The sequence below is a fragment of the Rhopilema esculentum genome, chromosome 14, assembly GCF_057945365.1.
Source record: "Rhopilema esculentum isolate cy_ngs chromosome 14, ASM5794536v1, whole genome shotgun sequence".
Classification (NCBI taxonomy): Eukaryota; Metazoa; Cnidaria; class Scyphozoa; order Rhizostomeae; family Rhizostomatidae; genus Rhopilema; species Rhopilema esculentum.
In genome coordinates this window covers 10,906,044-10,923,971 of record NC_142828.1, presented here as the reverse complement: position 1 = coordinate 10,923,971, position 17,928 = coordinate 10,906,044, and positions in this window count along the sequence as shown.

Sequence of the window (17,928 nt, the reverse complement as noted above, 5' to 3'; positions counted from 1 at the left end):
CGGGGTCGTCCGAAAATTTGGCCTGCTTTCGAAGCCGACCACAAATGGGGTCACTTAAACGTTACATTTACACGAGGTCGGCCAAAAATTTGGCCTGCTTTCGAATCCGGCCACAAATGGGGTCACTTAGGTTTGCCAGGGGTGAAAAAATATTCTACTTTCTAGGACCATAGAAAATGTTGAAAAAAATTTCTGCAGTATATCAAAAACATGTGACAAAACAGAACGTGGAAACTCTTATTCCAACGGGATTTATTAATGAAGTAGCCAGTAAATTAGTTAGTCCGTGGTCAAGTTGAATGATAAAATACACTAAGGAGGATGAAACAAAGTTTTGTAATGTTCTTACTTTTAAAATGATGGAAAGGTTCTAAGCCACTTTTTCAAACTGTTTGTGTTCTACTCCATGCAAGGTAATTTGCTATTTTCATTGAGAAGTCTATCCGACACTTTTGAGTCTATGTGAATGTAATCTTTGAGATGGTCTGACAAGGATGCTCTATAGAAATGCCAGTTCTGTTCCTTCCAGTATCTATCATTGACTCCTCAATGTCCCTGTCGCAATGAGAGATGTTGGGCCATTCACTGCAATGAAAGACTCTTTATTTCATATTTTCTTCTCCCATATTTCTGGTACCATCAAAATGATACTGATACATAGAAACCATTGACTCCAGAATCGACTCACATGACTGCTTGACACAAGATACAGCAATAGCCTGCATTACCATCTCTATGCCTACAAATGAAGTATTTGCAGGGTTGAAAAACTTTTTAATGAGCTGGAACACTGTGTAGCTTGATGTTGACAGCTGAAGTCTTTTCAAAAATTCTTTGTAGGGACCTCGCAGGTATTGCCAAAACTGCTTCCCTGAACTTGGGGAAGTCTGTTTCAGCAATCTTTATTCTTCCTCAATCTAGCTGGTGTAACTTAACAGCAAGTGCAGACTGGTCAATAAATCACTTTGCAGGGCTGCCTGAGCAAGGGGGCCGCGGGGGGACAGGCCTCCCTGTTTGCAAAAGTGTAAACAAGTGCCCCTTTTTAAAAAATATATTGCGTGTATTTTTTCATTGCCAGAGATTCTGCCTTTAGAAGCTAAGTGAAATAAATTGAATCTGGGCGTTGTTGGAGAACCATTCACTGAAATTTCCTTAAACTTTTACTTGGTCTTGATGCAAAAAGTGCAAGCTCCTGTGATGAACAACATTAATTGCGAAGGAGACTGCCAGTTTTGCGAAAAAATTTTCTTTAGTATATCTTCAGCAACAAATGCATCACTGAATGGTTCGCATCAAGTCCTCGGCGAGCACAGTCAACTGGTCCAATGGATATTGTATATGTTCCTGAAAGTAGAAACTGGACCCCTATCTCTGATTCTGGGTTGCGTAAAATGTAACCTATTCTTTGACTTTGCCAAAATTGTGTAACTCCTTTTGCTGTGAATATTCAAGCTTGAGCACGACATTTTTTATACCAATTCATGTTAGAACGATTCTTTTTCAAAAAATTTATAAATTGGTATGTCAAAAAACAGAATTCACTAAATTTGATTTTAACAACAATCCCTTATGGTGTAAAACTATAACTGCATTATATTGCTTACTTTTTCTGAAAAAAGAAAAAGTTGTGTCCCTGCAATGAGTACATGTGAGCAAAGACTTAAACAAAGACTTAAATTTCTTATCTAGGATTAGAACTATATACAAGACTAGATGCTACTGCAAAATTTGTTGTACTTCAATATGCCATTGGTTTACTTAAAAAATTATCTGTAACATCATATCTGTAAATCTCTTTTGTGTTTCCTCTGACTGATTAGAAAAGCAACCCTATTTTCAAGATTCTATGTCCCAGAATTCTAGCTTCAAGACCACCCTTTTCTCAAAGTTTTTCGGAACTCACATGTAATACGTTTGACCAACTGACTGAGCCCGCTGGGATCAAGTCTAAGGAGAGTTAAAAACTTGTTTCGTTCATAAGACTGATGAGATCAACCTAATCAAAGTTGCAAATTAATTTTGCTTTGGCAGTGAAGAATGTGCTCGCACCTTCAGCCGATTGCGTTAAGATGACTTAAACATAAAATTTTGTAGCTTTCAAAGAAAAATTCAACGGAGGCGAACAAATTTATGTGTTCAAGTGGTGATGGAACGGCGCGAATGCCAAGGGAGACTTAATTGTTTAAATTTAAAAGTGAGAAAATTGAAATCATTATTCGAATGAGCTTTTGATAATTATAGGGACTGAAACTTCCCTTTGAAAGGGAGAGGAACCTGAATTGGCTTTGAAGTATATAGAGACTAAGAATTTGAAAATTCCATTCAGTTCATATTTGGGTTGGGTTCGTTGGTATGTTGCAATAGATCTGAACTTTTGTTGAGTATATTGCGTCTGCCACAAGTATGAAAGAAGCTTGTGTGCCTGCTTCTCACCCGGGGCCAAATCCACTTACAATGCAAATTATAAGGAAAATAAGTACAGCGTATTGTAATAGAGATTTAAATAGTACATGGAAAAAAGATTTACACTCTCAAAAAACTTTGGTTTGCCATGAGATGGGAAGCTATACAATTAATTATGATCAAGAGTGCGTGGTCCCTAAATGGAGTATATAGCCATCTATCTACTTTCTGTGAAGATAGTTATCACTATGCCCAGCGTGTTTCAATATTTTTATAAATGTCTAAATTACCATGAAATCTGTACAATTTCTGACACTTACTAATGTTTCGGATATAAATTATTCGTGCCCTTTTAATTCGTTTTGGCCTCCCTGTTCAAACCTGCGTCCGGCGGCCCTGCTTTGCGTTATGAATCATATCATTGATGCTTGATCATACACATCAGATTTCAAACCACTCTGTATTTCTCTTGGGCAAACACAGTATTTGCTTGTTTGATGTTGCTTCAGAATCAGGTTTCATCCTCACGGTCAGAGACTGACTTTGTGTTTCATTTTGCAGGCCAGCAGCTTGAATCCCACACTGGGAGACAATAAGTATTCCCCTGATTTCATTCTTTTCTTTCAATTCTTCTTTGTCTTCTTGGTTTAATGGCCACAAGCACCTCTGCTTTCTTGATTTTGGTGCCAGTGATTGCTGTGGTCATCTAAGCCCTCCTCCATTTAAGGAAGAACATCAACAGCTGCCATAAAAAGCTCCAATCTTTCATGTGTCAATAGGTGAACCATTTGAGCAACATTCAATATCAAGCCAAATTGCCCATATGCACCTGCTAGACCAGACAGTGTGAGCAGGAAACAGGTTTTTGGTATCTTCTCCTTAAGCTCTCATGCCTTTTTTGCCTTTTCCCTCACTTTTGAATTTGCAGGTTCTGTCCCTGATATGTTCTTCACCCCATCTAAGATTTGTTCCTCCAAGCAGGTCATTACTGCTGGGAACTCATGATGTATGTTTTTATATACCTATCTTCTGCTGTTGGCAAATCTTGTCTCTGGAAACCCCACTAAACTTTGCAGGTTAAGTTTAGTGCTGTAGCTGCCACAAGCTTTTCATAACTGGCTCCCCAGTTAAATAGGGTAAATAGGTTGCTGGCAAATGTGCATGTCTTCCACAACCCATGCAAATTCTTTCTTTTTGCATGTTTGCGTCTACAAGTCCACTTTTGTGCAATGTGTCATAGCTGAACAGTATGTCCCCATCATTGGTTCATAAAGATAATTGAAGTGCTTCTGTATACTACAGTGGAAGTAGACACCATCAAATAAACCCCTCCTATTTGACAAGCTGCAATGTAAAATTCATCAAAGCCAGCTTTCATGTTCTGGGTGAGGCTGCCCACAGCTGATAATCTCAATGAGATTTCAGCAAGGAGATTCCAATTTTCATTTTTTTTTTGCTTTTTGCTGGCTTATTCAAAACAAAAAAACACAAGTTTCGAGACTAAGCAGAACAGATTGCCAACATTACTGCACATGAACAACAATAATATAATATTCTCACTGAGATTTTAACTTTGTCTTCTCTCCTCTCTTCCCTTTTTCTCTCTTCCCCTCTTTCTTTCTTCTTTTTTCTTCCTCTTTATCTCCCTTTTTTTTCTTCTTTTTTTCTTTTCCTCCTTTTTTTTTCTGGAGACCCAAAAAATTTCTGGGACCGTTGGTCTCGTGGTCCGATACTTTCTCCACCCCTGGGCGTTGCGTTTACACGGGGCCGGCCAAAAATTTTTCGCTTTCGGAGCTGCTTTCGAAGCCGCTTTCGAAGCCGGCCACAAATGAGGTCACTTAGGCGTTGCGTTTACACGGGATCGCTCAAATGGCCTAATTTTTATGACTTGCGCAATGTGTCAGAAACTTGGCGTCGAAAATTGTTGTAAATAAAGAGCTTATTGGTCGGTAAAATATTTGGTCACTTGGACCTTGTGTTTACACGGGGCCGGCTAAACGACCTCGGGTTTTGTCGCTTAGGCGTCCAAATATTCGGCAACCTAGGAGAGCGTCCTTCATGAAACCAAAGTCTTTGATGAAACTTGGCCGGCCAAATTCGCGAGCGGCCTCGTATAAGCGGTTACGGCCGGCCAAAAATTTGCACGGTACCACAAACAGGGTGACGATGCATGCATGCTACAGAGGCATCCAAAAAATGGCAAATCAAAGTTTCGGGGCCAAATGTTAGTGTATCGTTGTTGGTTGAGGTCACTGATTAGATTTTTCGTTTGTAGCTTTTGCTTATTGTTTGTTTTGCTGGAAATATGGACGACTTTCGTTGAAAGATTCATTTTAACATGCATAACAATTTTAAAAAGCATAGCAAACGGCGCAAATTTCCAATCATTGATAGCAATTCTGTCAGCCATCCTCCTTTAAAAGCATTTTGCGAAGAAAGCACACGAGAACAGAGAAAGCGAATGAGAGAAGCTCTTTTGTTAGCTTTTTGTTTACGATGATTTTGGGCGCCAAGCTTTTGACGCATTGCGCAAGTTATAAGAATTAGGCCACTTGAGCGGCCCCTTGTAAACTCAACGCCTAAGTGACCTCATTCGCGAAAGGACAAACAAGATCTTGTCATAAAGGGAAATATATTGAATGGCATATTAATCAAGTCGGATGGGAAGACATGGTCTTCACCTGAATCAGCGAGCAAATTCCCAACTTGCAAAAACCAGCATAAGTAAGCTAAAATCTTTTTGAATGAGAAATAATGCCTCACACCAGGATAAATTTCCATCAAAGCATTTCGTAAAAAAAATGTCGATAAAAGTTTCGTAGAAGAAGTAACTGTCCCTGAAAGACTAAATGAATTACGACTCATAAACAAAAACAGTCTAATCCAAGGTTATATTAATTTAAATTCTATCAGAAACAAGATTGAACTTTGTAAGCCTATTATATTGAAAGGTAGTGTTGATGTTATCACCATAGCTTAAACAAAACTTGATGAGACCTTTTTTTCCAGCTAGTTTGTTATTGAAGGCTTTATGAGACCATTTCGTCTCGACCGTAACAAAAATGGAGATTGACAATTAGTTTACACAAAAGAAGGCCTTCCGGTTAAGCAACTCTTAAATTACAATTTCCCTCCAAACATTGAAGCGATAGCTGTAGAAATTAATCTGAAAAAACAAAAATGGCTACTCCTCTGTATGTATCGCCCACCATCTCAGTGCCAACAATTTTTCTTCGCTGAAATAGAAAAATGCCTAGACTCTTTAGCAACAAATTTGAAAACTTTCTGTTAATGGGGGACCTAAACTGCGAAATAAGTGACAGTAAAATAAAATATTTCATGGATAGCTACAACTTTGCTAGTATTGTCAAAGAGAGTCAAAAATAGAGAAAAATAGAGCCTTAAAAGCACGACAACATTTGAAACGGGGCTTTCTGACTTTCACACAATGATCCTGACAGTTCTCAAAGGCGGGTATATCAAGAAAGGTCCGAGGATAATTCAATACAGAGACTATACAAAGTTTAGCACGATAAACTTTACACATGATATTGCTAATACCATAAACGATTTATCAGGAAAAGTGTCCTTTGATTGTATAAACACAAACTTGTTAAAAGTACTTTATCAGCATGCGCCAATCAAGAAAAAATATGTTCGTGCAAATGATGGTCGGTTCATGACCAAAGAACTGCGAAAAGCAATAATGCACCGATCTAAGCTAAAGAATAAATACAACAGAAATAAGACCAACGAAAACTGGAAAGCATACAAGCATCAGTGAAGTAATTGTCTGGCAATATTAAGGAAATCTAAAATAATTTATTACAGAAATTTAGACACCCAAAATTTTGCAGACAATAGAAAGTTCTGGAAAACAGTCAAACCGGTTCTCACGGATAAAGTACAAGTATCACCAATGATTAATCTTCTGGAAAATGGAGAACTTGTAAATAACGACCTAAAAATTGCACAGATCCTCAACGAATGCTTTTCAAATATTACAGATAAGCTAGAAATTAAAGAAAATGAAGCCAACCTCTCCCCCGCCATAAACATCGGAGACCCTATAGAAAAATCAGTATACAAATACAAAAACCACCCTAGTATTAAAATGATCAAAAAGCAATGGGTACCCCAGGAACTATTTGAGTTTAATGAGGTTGATGCCATCGATGTTTTTGATCAGCTCAAGAGACTGAACCCAAAAAAAGCTTCACCGATTGATAGCATGCCCTCAAAAAAACTTCAAGACAATTGTGAAAATTTTGCCCCGTTTCTTCATAGTAGTTTTAACATATGCGTAGAAAACAACAGCTTTTCTAAATCCCTCAAAGAAGCTGATATATCACCTATATTAAAGAAAGACGATGCTCTTGTTAAGAAAAATTATAGACCTATTTCAGTCTTGCCATCAATGTCTAAGATATTTGAGAGACTAATGGAAAAGCAGATATAGTCATATGCTAATACCTTTCTAAATCCTCTAATCTGTGGTTTTAGGGAAGAGCATAGGACACAGCATGCCCTATTACGTTTTGTTGAAAACTGCAATAAGGCATTAAACAACAGAATGAACACAGGGGCTATTTTTGTAGATCTCTCCAAAGCATTCGATTGCTTAAACCACGATCTATTAATTGCTAAACTAGAGGCATATGGTTTCACAAGAAAAGCTTTAAATTTCATATATCTCTGAACTCTAAAAAGCATCGTGTTAAAGTTAATGGATCTTACAGTGAATGGAAGAATATAAACCATGGAGTGCCTCAGGGTTCTGTCCTCGGACCACTCCTTTTCAACATTTACATAAACGATTTATCTATGTTTGTGTCTGACAGTATGGTTTGTAGCTATGCGGATGACACAACTATATATGTCAGTGATCATATGCACAATGAAGTGATTAGAAAGTTAGAAAATGATATTACCATTTTATCTAAATGGTTCTGGGACCGATATGTAAATAAATCGATTATTCTTATTATTTTTTGTGGCCGGCTTCAAAAGCAGGCAAAATTTTTGGCCGACTAAATATTCGGCCGACCCCGTGTAAACGCAGCCTAAGTGACCAAATTTGAGGTCGTTTAGCCGGTCAAGTTTAAACGCAAGGCCTAAGCGACCAAATATTTGACCGATCAAATATTCAGCCAGCCCTTGTAAACGCAGCCTAAGTGACCAAATTTGAGGTCGTTTAGCCGGTCAAGTTTAAACGCAAGGCCTAAGCGACCAAATATTTGACCGATCAAATATTCAGCCAGCCCTTGTAAACGCATAGCATCTTTGCCATCGAGTTCGATTATGCTCTTCTAGTAAAGCACGTGCTTCCCCTTCATTATTTTATGCCTATTACAGTGGAATCCCGATACAACGAATTCTGAAGGGAACCAGAAAATAGTTTGTTATTTCGGGAGAAAATAATAGTTCCTTAAACCGGAAGAAAACGTTTTTTAGGTCTTTTCGCAGTTCACACCTGAACAACCTTCGATGGGCTTGTTCAGGCTATCGCCAACTACTGTGCACATTTAACTCCAAAAACCCAAGCTGAATTTTAATGTTTTTAATGGTTAATTATCGAAAATGAAGTTCTTTATGTTCCTTTTATTATTTGGAACCAAGAGATTGGCAAAGCTGGTATCACTTCACTCCTAGTTAGTGCCTGGATGATGTCTTCGATTGTTTCACATTCTTTTATGTCTTCTGCTTCTCCATCTGGGACTCTCAATAAATTTTTGTCGTCGCTCATTGCCAGTGACTCATATGTAAGAATGTTTTCGTTAGTGTTAACGTACTCATTCGCAGTAATTTCTGACGCAATCAGACTTTCATCTCGTGCACTGAGTCCATCAGCCAGTGCTACAAATGTATCATCAACATGTTTTACCGATTACAAAAATGATTTGTCCCAAGAGAAAATGATAAATGAACACCGAGAATGAATGAACAAAAGTAGCAGATGAAAAATATATTGAAAAGTTCGTTCACTCGAGGGTGGTTATGATAAAGGGACCTAAAAATTTGTTCGTAAAAACGAGAGTTCGTTTTATCCGGGGTTCATTATACCGCGAGATTTTTAAGAACTTTGTTAGGCTGAATCCGAGGGACCAGACATTTAGTTCATTATACCGGGAAATTCGTTATATCGGGGGTTCGTTATATCGGGATTCCACTGTATTGTTGTTGTCTTTAACTGCATCATATACTGCCTTAAAATTTGAAAGAAGATGGTACCGAAGATTGTGCCATTTCTTTTCTCTGTGCAAAGCTAAAGCACCAGAATACCTTTATTTGGAGATACCTCAGCAGCGAAACCTGATTTATAATCTAAGAACTCCTACTGGAAGAACAATTCGGTACTCAAACTCGTATTTCCAAAATACCATATCTGAATGGAATCTTCTGGATAACAAAGTACGAAGTTCTCCTTCGATTTCCCAGTTTAAAAAGAGTATGCTTGCTATCATTAGGCCAATTAACAATCCTACCTACAACATTCGTGACATTCTGGGTATCAGACTACTAACTATGCTTAGGGTTAAATTCAGCGCTTTGAATGGGCATAGATTTAAACATAACTTTGGCTGTTTAGGTTCAATGTGTGTCTGTGGCACTGGTAAATAGGACAATGAGTATTTTCTCCTGCACTGCCCTCTATACAGCATGAAGCGCCAGGTTCTCTTTGACCAGCCCTCAGATATCGATGGATTCAATGTTGCCGATGTAAATATGAAAGACCTTTGTCATTTACTTTTGTTTGAAGATCGGAATTTGGGTACAGTTACAAACAGAATTATACTAGAAGCAAAAATTTCCTTCGTGAAGGCCTCGGCAAGGTTAAGTTAATGCCGAAATACAGCAGCAGCATCCCTTTCTTTTCTTTCTCTAACTTTCATTTCTTCTTATTCATGGCGAGGATTCGGTGACCTTATGTCTTTCTTCGCCATGAATGTCACGTCTTAATGTAATTGTAGTTTTACTAGTTTTGATTGTTCTTAATTGATATTAAAAAATATTGAGATTCAGATTCTTAATCATTTTGGTCGGTACTCAACATCTTTGTCAATCCCCTGTCATTTTCAAGCAGTTTATGCTCAAAGGAAATGTCCAAAATTTTGACATCAATTTTGTTTCGGAATTATACAGCTTCTATTTTTCAATATGATTGCTTGTTTATGGATGGTGCTTTGGGTTGTTGACCCTCAATTTTACGTTTCGAGCGAATCAACCAGAATGTAGGAAGGAATTTACGTGATAAAATTTCTAGAGAACTAGAGTAGGCTCCGACAGGAGGCAGTACCAGACATGTCCTTTTTACAAAGTTGCTAACATCCCTGAGGCTACCTGGTTTCTGTTGTTACTAGTGTAGAGACAGCTAGGAAATAATCTTTGAAATATTTATAGATATCCGTTACCTAAGCAACGAGCTGGTGATTTTTGCGTAAATTGTCCCTAATTGTATCAGAATCTGGAATTACCCTGATGGTGGGATAAGTTAATCACTCTGTTTTCAAATCCAAGCTCATAAGTTTTATTACATCCAAGAAAAATATTTTTGGCATCCGCAACCCTATTAAAATATATAATCCAGCGGAGATTTGCAGTTAGGCAGCTTTTGCACTTCTCTGGGCTTAAACAAAATCGGGTTAAAAGTTATCCGTCTTTAAAGTGAGTCAATGGAAACGGCATTTAATTTTTGGCACCATCTCAATTCTTAAACGTTGCTGTTGTTGCAAGAGGATCAGAAGTTATCCAGTGTTTTCTGGATAAACATAAGGCCGTAATTTGATTGATTCGGCCAAACCAGTTTGTCTGTTTATTCGAAGTGTTAATACTATAACCACTGCCTATTTCTTGTTGCTATGTCATGAAAACAACATATTCAGACGCCTGTTCTTAAAGTGCATATGACACGAAATTTTTTATTGGCCTCCTAGACTTAATAGAGTATGCTGATCACGAAAAAAACCTTAAACTTTTGAAAACAAACACTGTCGTATTTACAAGTGTGTCCAATTCTATTTTTTGCTTCAAATTCTGTCACAGGGGATTGGGTCAAGTTTTACAGGAAGTGACGTAAAGTGATTGTGAGAATTTAGATAGCTTACTTACTAACAAGAAACATTACGGCGGAGTTTAACCTGCGCGTCTGTGAACATGCCCTGTGTTACAAATTTGGAGAAAAAAATTCTCGATGATCCGATCCCGTGTAAACAAGTCCTCAGAAAAATCTTCAATCGCAACACAGTAAATATCAGCTACAGCTGCATGAACAACATCAAGCAAGTATAATAGGGCAAATAACATCAAGTATAATAGGGTAAATAACTCATCTGAGTTTTTTTTATTTGCCCTAAGCTTTGTCAATTATAAGTATATTTAATCATGTAGCCTGTAATAAAAAACTTGAATTTATTATAATTGAGTTGAGTTGAATTGAATTGATTTGAGAAAGTCATTGACAGTCACAACAATAGCGTCCTAAACTCACGGCACCAACACCACTCCGGAAAACACCAATGTCACCAAAACATGCAACTGCCGACAAAAGAACACATGTCTACTCAATGGAAACTGCCTACAATCATCCGTCATTTACCAAGCCCCCGACACACGCAGAGAAAACAACACTACAGAAACATACATAGGACTTAAGCCCTGGTCAAACGATCCAACATTGCACCCAACATTTCGCCCAACATGGTGTTGGGCGAAATGTTGGATCGTTTGACCACCTTGTAGGGTCACCCAACATCGTAAATTTCGATGTTGAACGAAATTTGACTGAGGTAAAAATGTTGGCTGCCGACGTCCATCAATTCTTTTGTCTTGAAGTGCTAAGTGAAATGTTGGATCGTTTGACCACCTCAGCCAACATTGTTGGCTCTGCGCACGCGTAGTCGGTAAAAAACCGCCAAAATTCAATCATAGCATTGTTGTTAACTTCTCGGGTTGATTTCGTTCGCTTCGACTCTCGCTTTGACTCTCGCTTCGATTCTAGATTTTGCTTACAATTGATACCATTTATAGCTATGGCGGCGATTGCCTTTCGTTTTCTTGGATCGAAATGTGGTGGCGCATCTTTATGTGCGGTCATCATCGTGGACGTCTGGTGTGCCTACTGTTGTTAAGCAACATCAATGTTGCCTACTACCCATGCCCTTTTCGATCTGCGCGGGAAAATGTTGGGCGAAATTTGTGAAATGTTGGATCGTTAGACCACCAACGTTGGATCACCTTCCAACATCGGAAAAACTGTTGGGCGAAATGTTGTATCGTTTGACCAGGGCTTTACAAAAAACGAATTCAAGACAAGATACAGACATCACACAGCATCATTCCGTCACACCAAACACAGAAATTTCACAGAACTCAGCAAATACATCCGGACTCTAAAAGACAACAACATCGACCATTCCATTTCCTGTCGCATTCTCTTAACAAAGTGACCTTACAACAATTCAAGCAAAAGATGCAACCTTTGCCTTAAAGAAAAGACCCTCATCATCGACACTCAACCCGTATCTTCTTGCCGCCATAGAAACAAAACATTATTATGCAACACCTAAACCTTTTTATGTACCGCCTCTATTTCACCTTTTGTATAACCTCACACTTTATGTAACAACTTTTGTACCGACTTTAGAACTTTTACGAGGAATATTTCAGTGTGAGTTATTCATATTGAGTTATTCAACATCTCCTTAAGAGTAAGTTATTCACGCAACAGGCTTGTAGAGATAAAACATGTAGTTTTATTTTCTCCAACCCTATGATATATCACGCTCTACGTGCAAATGTACTAATCACTGTGCTACGGAAATATCAACAGACAAATTTCTATGTATATGTATATTATAATCTTATTAGAAGACATGTCTCTCCTTGTGGTATACCTCTATGTCCCACCCAAGTCACAATATTGTCTACAAGAGAGATTTTCAAGTACACAACCTATATTGTAATGTTTTTCATAGTTCAATCAATGTCGTGAATGTGTCAGTACTGTCAATGGAGTTGTAGAAGTTTTTTGTTGTTGTGTGTTATACTAAATTTCATTTTATACTGGATTGGAGATGCAACTAAGAAACTTCTACCATAAACAATAACTCAATTTATAACATTTCTAAGTAATAATCCAACCTCTCCATTACCACAAATTGTCATTAGTAGAGACAATAATGAAAAAATTTTATGAATGAAATAAGGTAGAAGCAGTTTGAGTCTTTGATTGCCTCAATGATAAAGATATTTTCTTATCTTTGTGGGTTTAGGCTAAAGAAGTTGAAAAGCTTATCAAACAGCAAACAGAAGTAATAGCCATCAGACAATGGCGTAGATAGGAAAATTCACAGGAGGTGTGAGAAACTTAGATTTTCCGACAAAAATCTAAAAAGCGTTAATTTTTCCCCTAAATATCAACATAATAAAATAATATTGGAACTGAAAAAAATAAATCTTTTGATATATACATATATTCTTATGTTTATTTAACTTAAAATTCTTTCATATAAAAACCAAGCAATTAGGTAAACATGGACAACCGTGTTACATTTCTGACAAGACCAGAAATTTTTCCACAACATAGAAGTTTAGTTTCAGAGGGGGTAGGGTTTGCCCCCTCTGACTCCCTACGTCACTGCCACCAGAACAGTTTTGCCACCGTAGCAATTTTAGCAACAAAAATAGCCACAAGAGCAATTTTAGCAACCATCATTTCAAAAATTCATGGGGAGCGTTCCTCTACCCCCTAGAAGCATTTGCCTAAGGCGTGCATCTTTCTCTTGATCCGGAGCCCATCAGTCCTCTCCGTGGCCCTGCCGGTGCACTCTGGTTTTGGCAAAACTGTCTTTTAAATTAATTCATAGCTATCTCACGTAGAGAAGAAAAAGTGTCAAAGTCAATGGCCCCTTTAGTACATGGAAAGAGACAGCCTTATGTGTGCCTCCGGGCTCGGTATTAGGGTCCCTTCTTTTTAATATTTATATCAATGATATGTTTCTTCTGATGAATGGAAGCCAATTATTCAACTACGCAGACGATACTACCTTATAATATTGTGCAAATGTTACAGTTACAGCGACATGCAAGCCTATTAACAACATGGTTGCCAGAGGGCTAAATGAAATTAAATGAAGATAAATGTCACCAAAATCTGTTTGGGGCAAACAAAGAAAGAGTTAATATACATAATAGTGAAAGCCAGATAGAAGAAAGTGACTAGGAGAAACTACTAGACATCAGTCGTGACAAGAAATCGAATTTTAAAAACATGTCCAAATGCTCTGTAAAACATGCTCTAACTCGTATCTCAGTTCTCATGGAGCCGGAAAAGCTAAAACTGTTGAGGAAAACTTTCGTTATGTCCCAATTTAGCTATTCCGTATATTTGGATGTTTCACGGTAGAAATTTGAACAACAAGATGATGGAAATTCACGAAAGGGCTTCAAGATTTGCATACAAAGACAATGTTTCTTATGGTAGAGATATACAAAATGAAATCAAATTTAAGTCCTCACTTCATGCAGCAAATTTTAGAAGAAAAAGAAACACCTTTGCTGCCCGATAGCAGAATCGCAGGTTTTAGTTGTACTTTTAGATCTACAAGACCGAGGTGGCTGTTCTCTTTGGGGACAAGTTTTGTTTCTGATACTAGCCGGAACATGTTGTTTTATTCTATCCTCCAATCTTTGGTTGGTGCGTCCTACGTAGCCAGAATCACACTGGCACGAAAATTCATAGACAACGGAACTTTTTTGTGTGGCAGGAAGGCAGTCCTTTTGAATGGACGGAAGGGCCTTTTTCGTACTATAAACAACACGTGGGTTGACGGCAAAGAAACAATTTGTAATGGCCTGTTTTATTTGGCTTTCAAAACGAAGGGAACTGTCACCGATCCAGGGTAGTTTTAAATAGACCGGGCATTTTTGAGGACCAAATTTTACGTCAGCCGAGAAATTTCCTATCTTCTCCTAATGTAAACAGAAATAACATCCTCTGGATAGCCGTTCTCCAGAAAGATCTTAGATAGTTTTTCAAGTTCCGAGTCGAGTTTAAACTTGGAACAAATCATCCATTAATCATCAAATTGTCAGTGTTCCTATGCAGGATGAAAAGTTGGGGGGGCTTTTCAAGGGAAAATTTAGAAATCACAACAAAAGATTGTGAAGAAAGCTCTCTTGTTTTGCAAAAAGAAGGGGGGATATGCCCTGTGTTCATACTAATACTAATGCCTGTTTTTGGAAAGACCAGTTACTGAAGTGGGATTATGGTTATTATTGTCAAGCACATCGATACTGAAAAAGCCTTTCCTTAAATTAACAGGCCACACAATATCACATTCTAGTCTTCGGTTGCAAACGAACAACACCCCTAGCGCAATCATAACACACATTTCTTCCTAGCTGATAAAGTTATTCTTCCAGCATAGAGCGGCAGGGGCGGATTTCAGTGGCAATGACGGTTTTTTGGGGAGGGGAGAGGGATAATCCTAGCCAAAAGGGCAGTGTCTGCTGAATCAGTTGCCATCTTTCTTAGTTGGCAATCGAATGGTTTTGTTGAGCAACTGTCACGGCCCCGGAAGACAGGGAACAGAAGATGCATGCTTCTTGATAATAAATTACAACCAGTTTTTGTTTGGATTTTTTCTCTTCGCTATGATCAGCTTGTTCTCGTTTCCTATTTTCCATTTTTGAAATTCCCGCAGTTTGGGCAAAACACCATGGCCGAGGCTGAACAGAAATTCATCCAATTCAATAAAAACCTACCCTTTTCCAACGTGTGACCCATTCTTCTTCAAGTGCGACCTCTTTTCTAATAATCTAATTGTGCTACTCATTCTGTTTTATGTGCGATTTGTTTTGTTTCGTGTGACTGAAACTAAAAGTGTGGGTCGAGTTTCAATTTTGTGCGAGTCTCTTTTCTTTTGGCGCAACTCGCTTGAATTTTTAGCGAATCAGTTTTCTTTTCTGCGTCTCGTTTTAATTTTGTGCGAGTAAGATTTCTTTATGTGCGACTCGCTTTAATTTTGTGGGAATGAGATTTCTTTCTGTGCATCTTGCTTGAATTATGTGTGAGTAGTTTTTCTGTCAGCGGGAATCAATTTATTTCAATGCGAATCAGTTTATTTTAGTGAGTGTTAGTTATGGGCAACTGTAAGTCTGTCACAATCTGACCAAAAATTGGAGATAAGATAAGCGACTGGACAATAGGAGTTCAGAAATTAGATCAGAGTCGGAGTGAAAACATGGCGTCTTATCTCGTGTGCTCTCTCGGTCTAGCGTTAGGTCGCAGCGGATCTTAGGCATCGCGCGCGCATACACAACAGGGGCCAAGGCCTCTTTCCCCTTTAACTGCAGCATTAAAACTACTTGCTTCGCGAAAATGTGGGGAGGGGGAGTATGGCCACCCCGGCCCCCAGTGGCACGATCCCAGGAGTGGGGCTGAATTATCAAGAAACATGAAACCCATTCCAGTTGTGCTATTTTCAAATCTCTCCTTCGTGGGAAGCCAATCTATATTTTTAATACTTTGTTTCCTATGTGTATTCTGTTATTCAGATTCAAACAAACCTGATACATATATTTTGAGCTGTCTGAATTCTTTTGGTTAACCTTTAGTTTAAGAATGGAAAGTAAGCGCGGCTAAGCAGAGTCAAAAAGGGGCTGAATTAGTGCGTTTGCCAGCAATCTGCGAAGAGAGAAGTGGAGAAAATGTTGCTTTCTGTAAAGAAAACTGAGCATGCCATTGATTTTACCAAGGATTCTGGTAGCCATTTGATTTGCCAGACAAGTCCTCTTCAAGAATTTAGCCTAGATATGTGACCCAAGTGTATTGTTTAATCTCTATGTCACCTCTTCTGATGTCCCGTTTTTTCTGTCTGTATGTTTATTTTTTCTACCAAAAAGAATAGATTTTGCTTTGTCTTCTCCAAAATAAATGCTTAGTTTGTTATCAACAAACCAATCGCAAAGAGTCGAATGTTGTGTTATAGAATTTTAAAATAAAGAAAAATTTAGCTTATATTCAATAACGTAAATTTAATTTACATTATATTAAATTTAATCCTTTTTCAAATTCTATTATACAATATTGGATTCAAGTCGTCGTTTTAATTTGTTCCTGACTATTACCTTCAAACTACAAGATGCTACTCATTGCAAGATCACAGAATCCAGCAGACGGCCTATCCTTTTTTCTTTTACATATCATAGGATGCAACTGTTATATTTGGCCAGAAACTTCTTTGATTAAAAGCTGTGAAGCGCTATGGGAAGGCAATTCAATCCGTGAAACTTCACCCAGATTGATGTGGACAAGTCAAACTTATTCCCAACTCATTTTAGTTCTGGCCAGGGACAGTCTAATTGGATGTCAAGACGTCAAGTGGGATGGACTAGTGTAATCTTTGCATTGTACTCTATAATTAACAATAATTCCATTTTTGCAAGGGCTTTAGTGCAAAGACGTACAAGTAAACATTTTTCTTTTGCATGAATTCAGTTAATAAAAAGTTATGAATAAAAATGCCAAAGTGTCAGATCAAATCAAGAATTATAGATGGGCGAAAGTTTTGTCTAAAGACGCCATCTTTGTTAAGTTATTTTGAAAATTACAATAATTACGAAAGCAAATTATAAACCCCTTATAATTTTGTGCACTGTAATAACTTTACAAAATATATTGGCTCAATCCACAAATTTCTAATAGGTGCATATGAATGATTTTTCTATTTTATTGAAATTTTCATTTACAAAACATTTATGAACAATCCACCAGCTCATATATTTGAATTATTCCTACAGTGACTTTCCAAAGACGGAAAAAACCTTGAAGTCACATCATCATCATCATCATCTTATTCTAGCCATGATTTTCTTCTCCAGGGGTTACCGATTTTCCTTCCATGATCTGGTCTAGCTTTTCCACTTTACTCGGTTCTTCGCGTCCTCAAAGGTCAATCCAATTTTATGACACTCCTTCTTCATCATTCCATTCCAACTCAGCTTCGGTCTTCCTCTCCTTCTACTGACTTCAATCTCCAAACTGCATGTCTGCTTCACACAATCTTCATCACCTTTCCTCAGAATCTCAGATAATGAACCAAGCATCTCAGAATTCATTGCTTAACAGTTTCAACAATTGTGTCCTCTAGTTCTAATTTTTCAAATTTTGGGCGGTCTAAGCATCTTGCTGTGTTGTTGTTATTGTTGTTAACGTTTTTGAAAGTTTCCGTTTTCGGTGTTCACACTGCGTTTTGCGTTTTCAAAAGTCTCCGTTTTCAAAGTGCGTCTTCAAAAGTCTCCGTTTTCACAGCGGAGCAGTGTGAGCGCAAGGTGAAAACGGATACTTTTTTATCCGTTTTCATTGGAATCCGGAGCAATGTGAACGGGGCCCAACTCTCTTATATTCATTCTATCAACCAACCTACTCCACAAATCTTTCGGACTATACGTCTTTCCGCTCTTCTCAAAATACCTTCTTCAACTGATCGACCACCCACGTTTCCGATCCGCATGTCATACCAG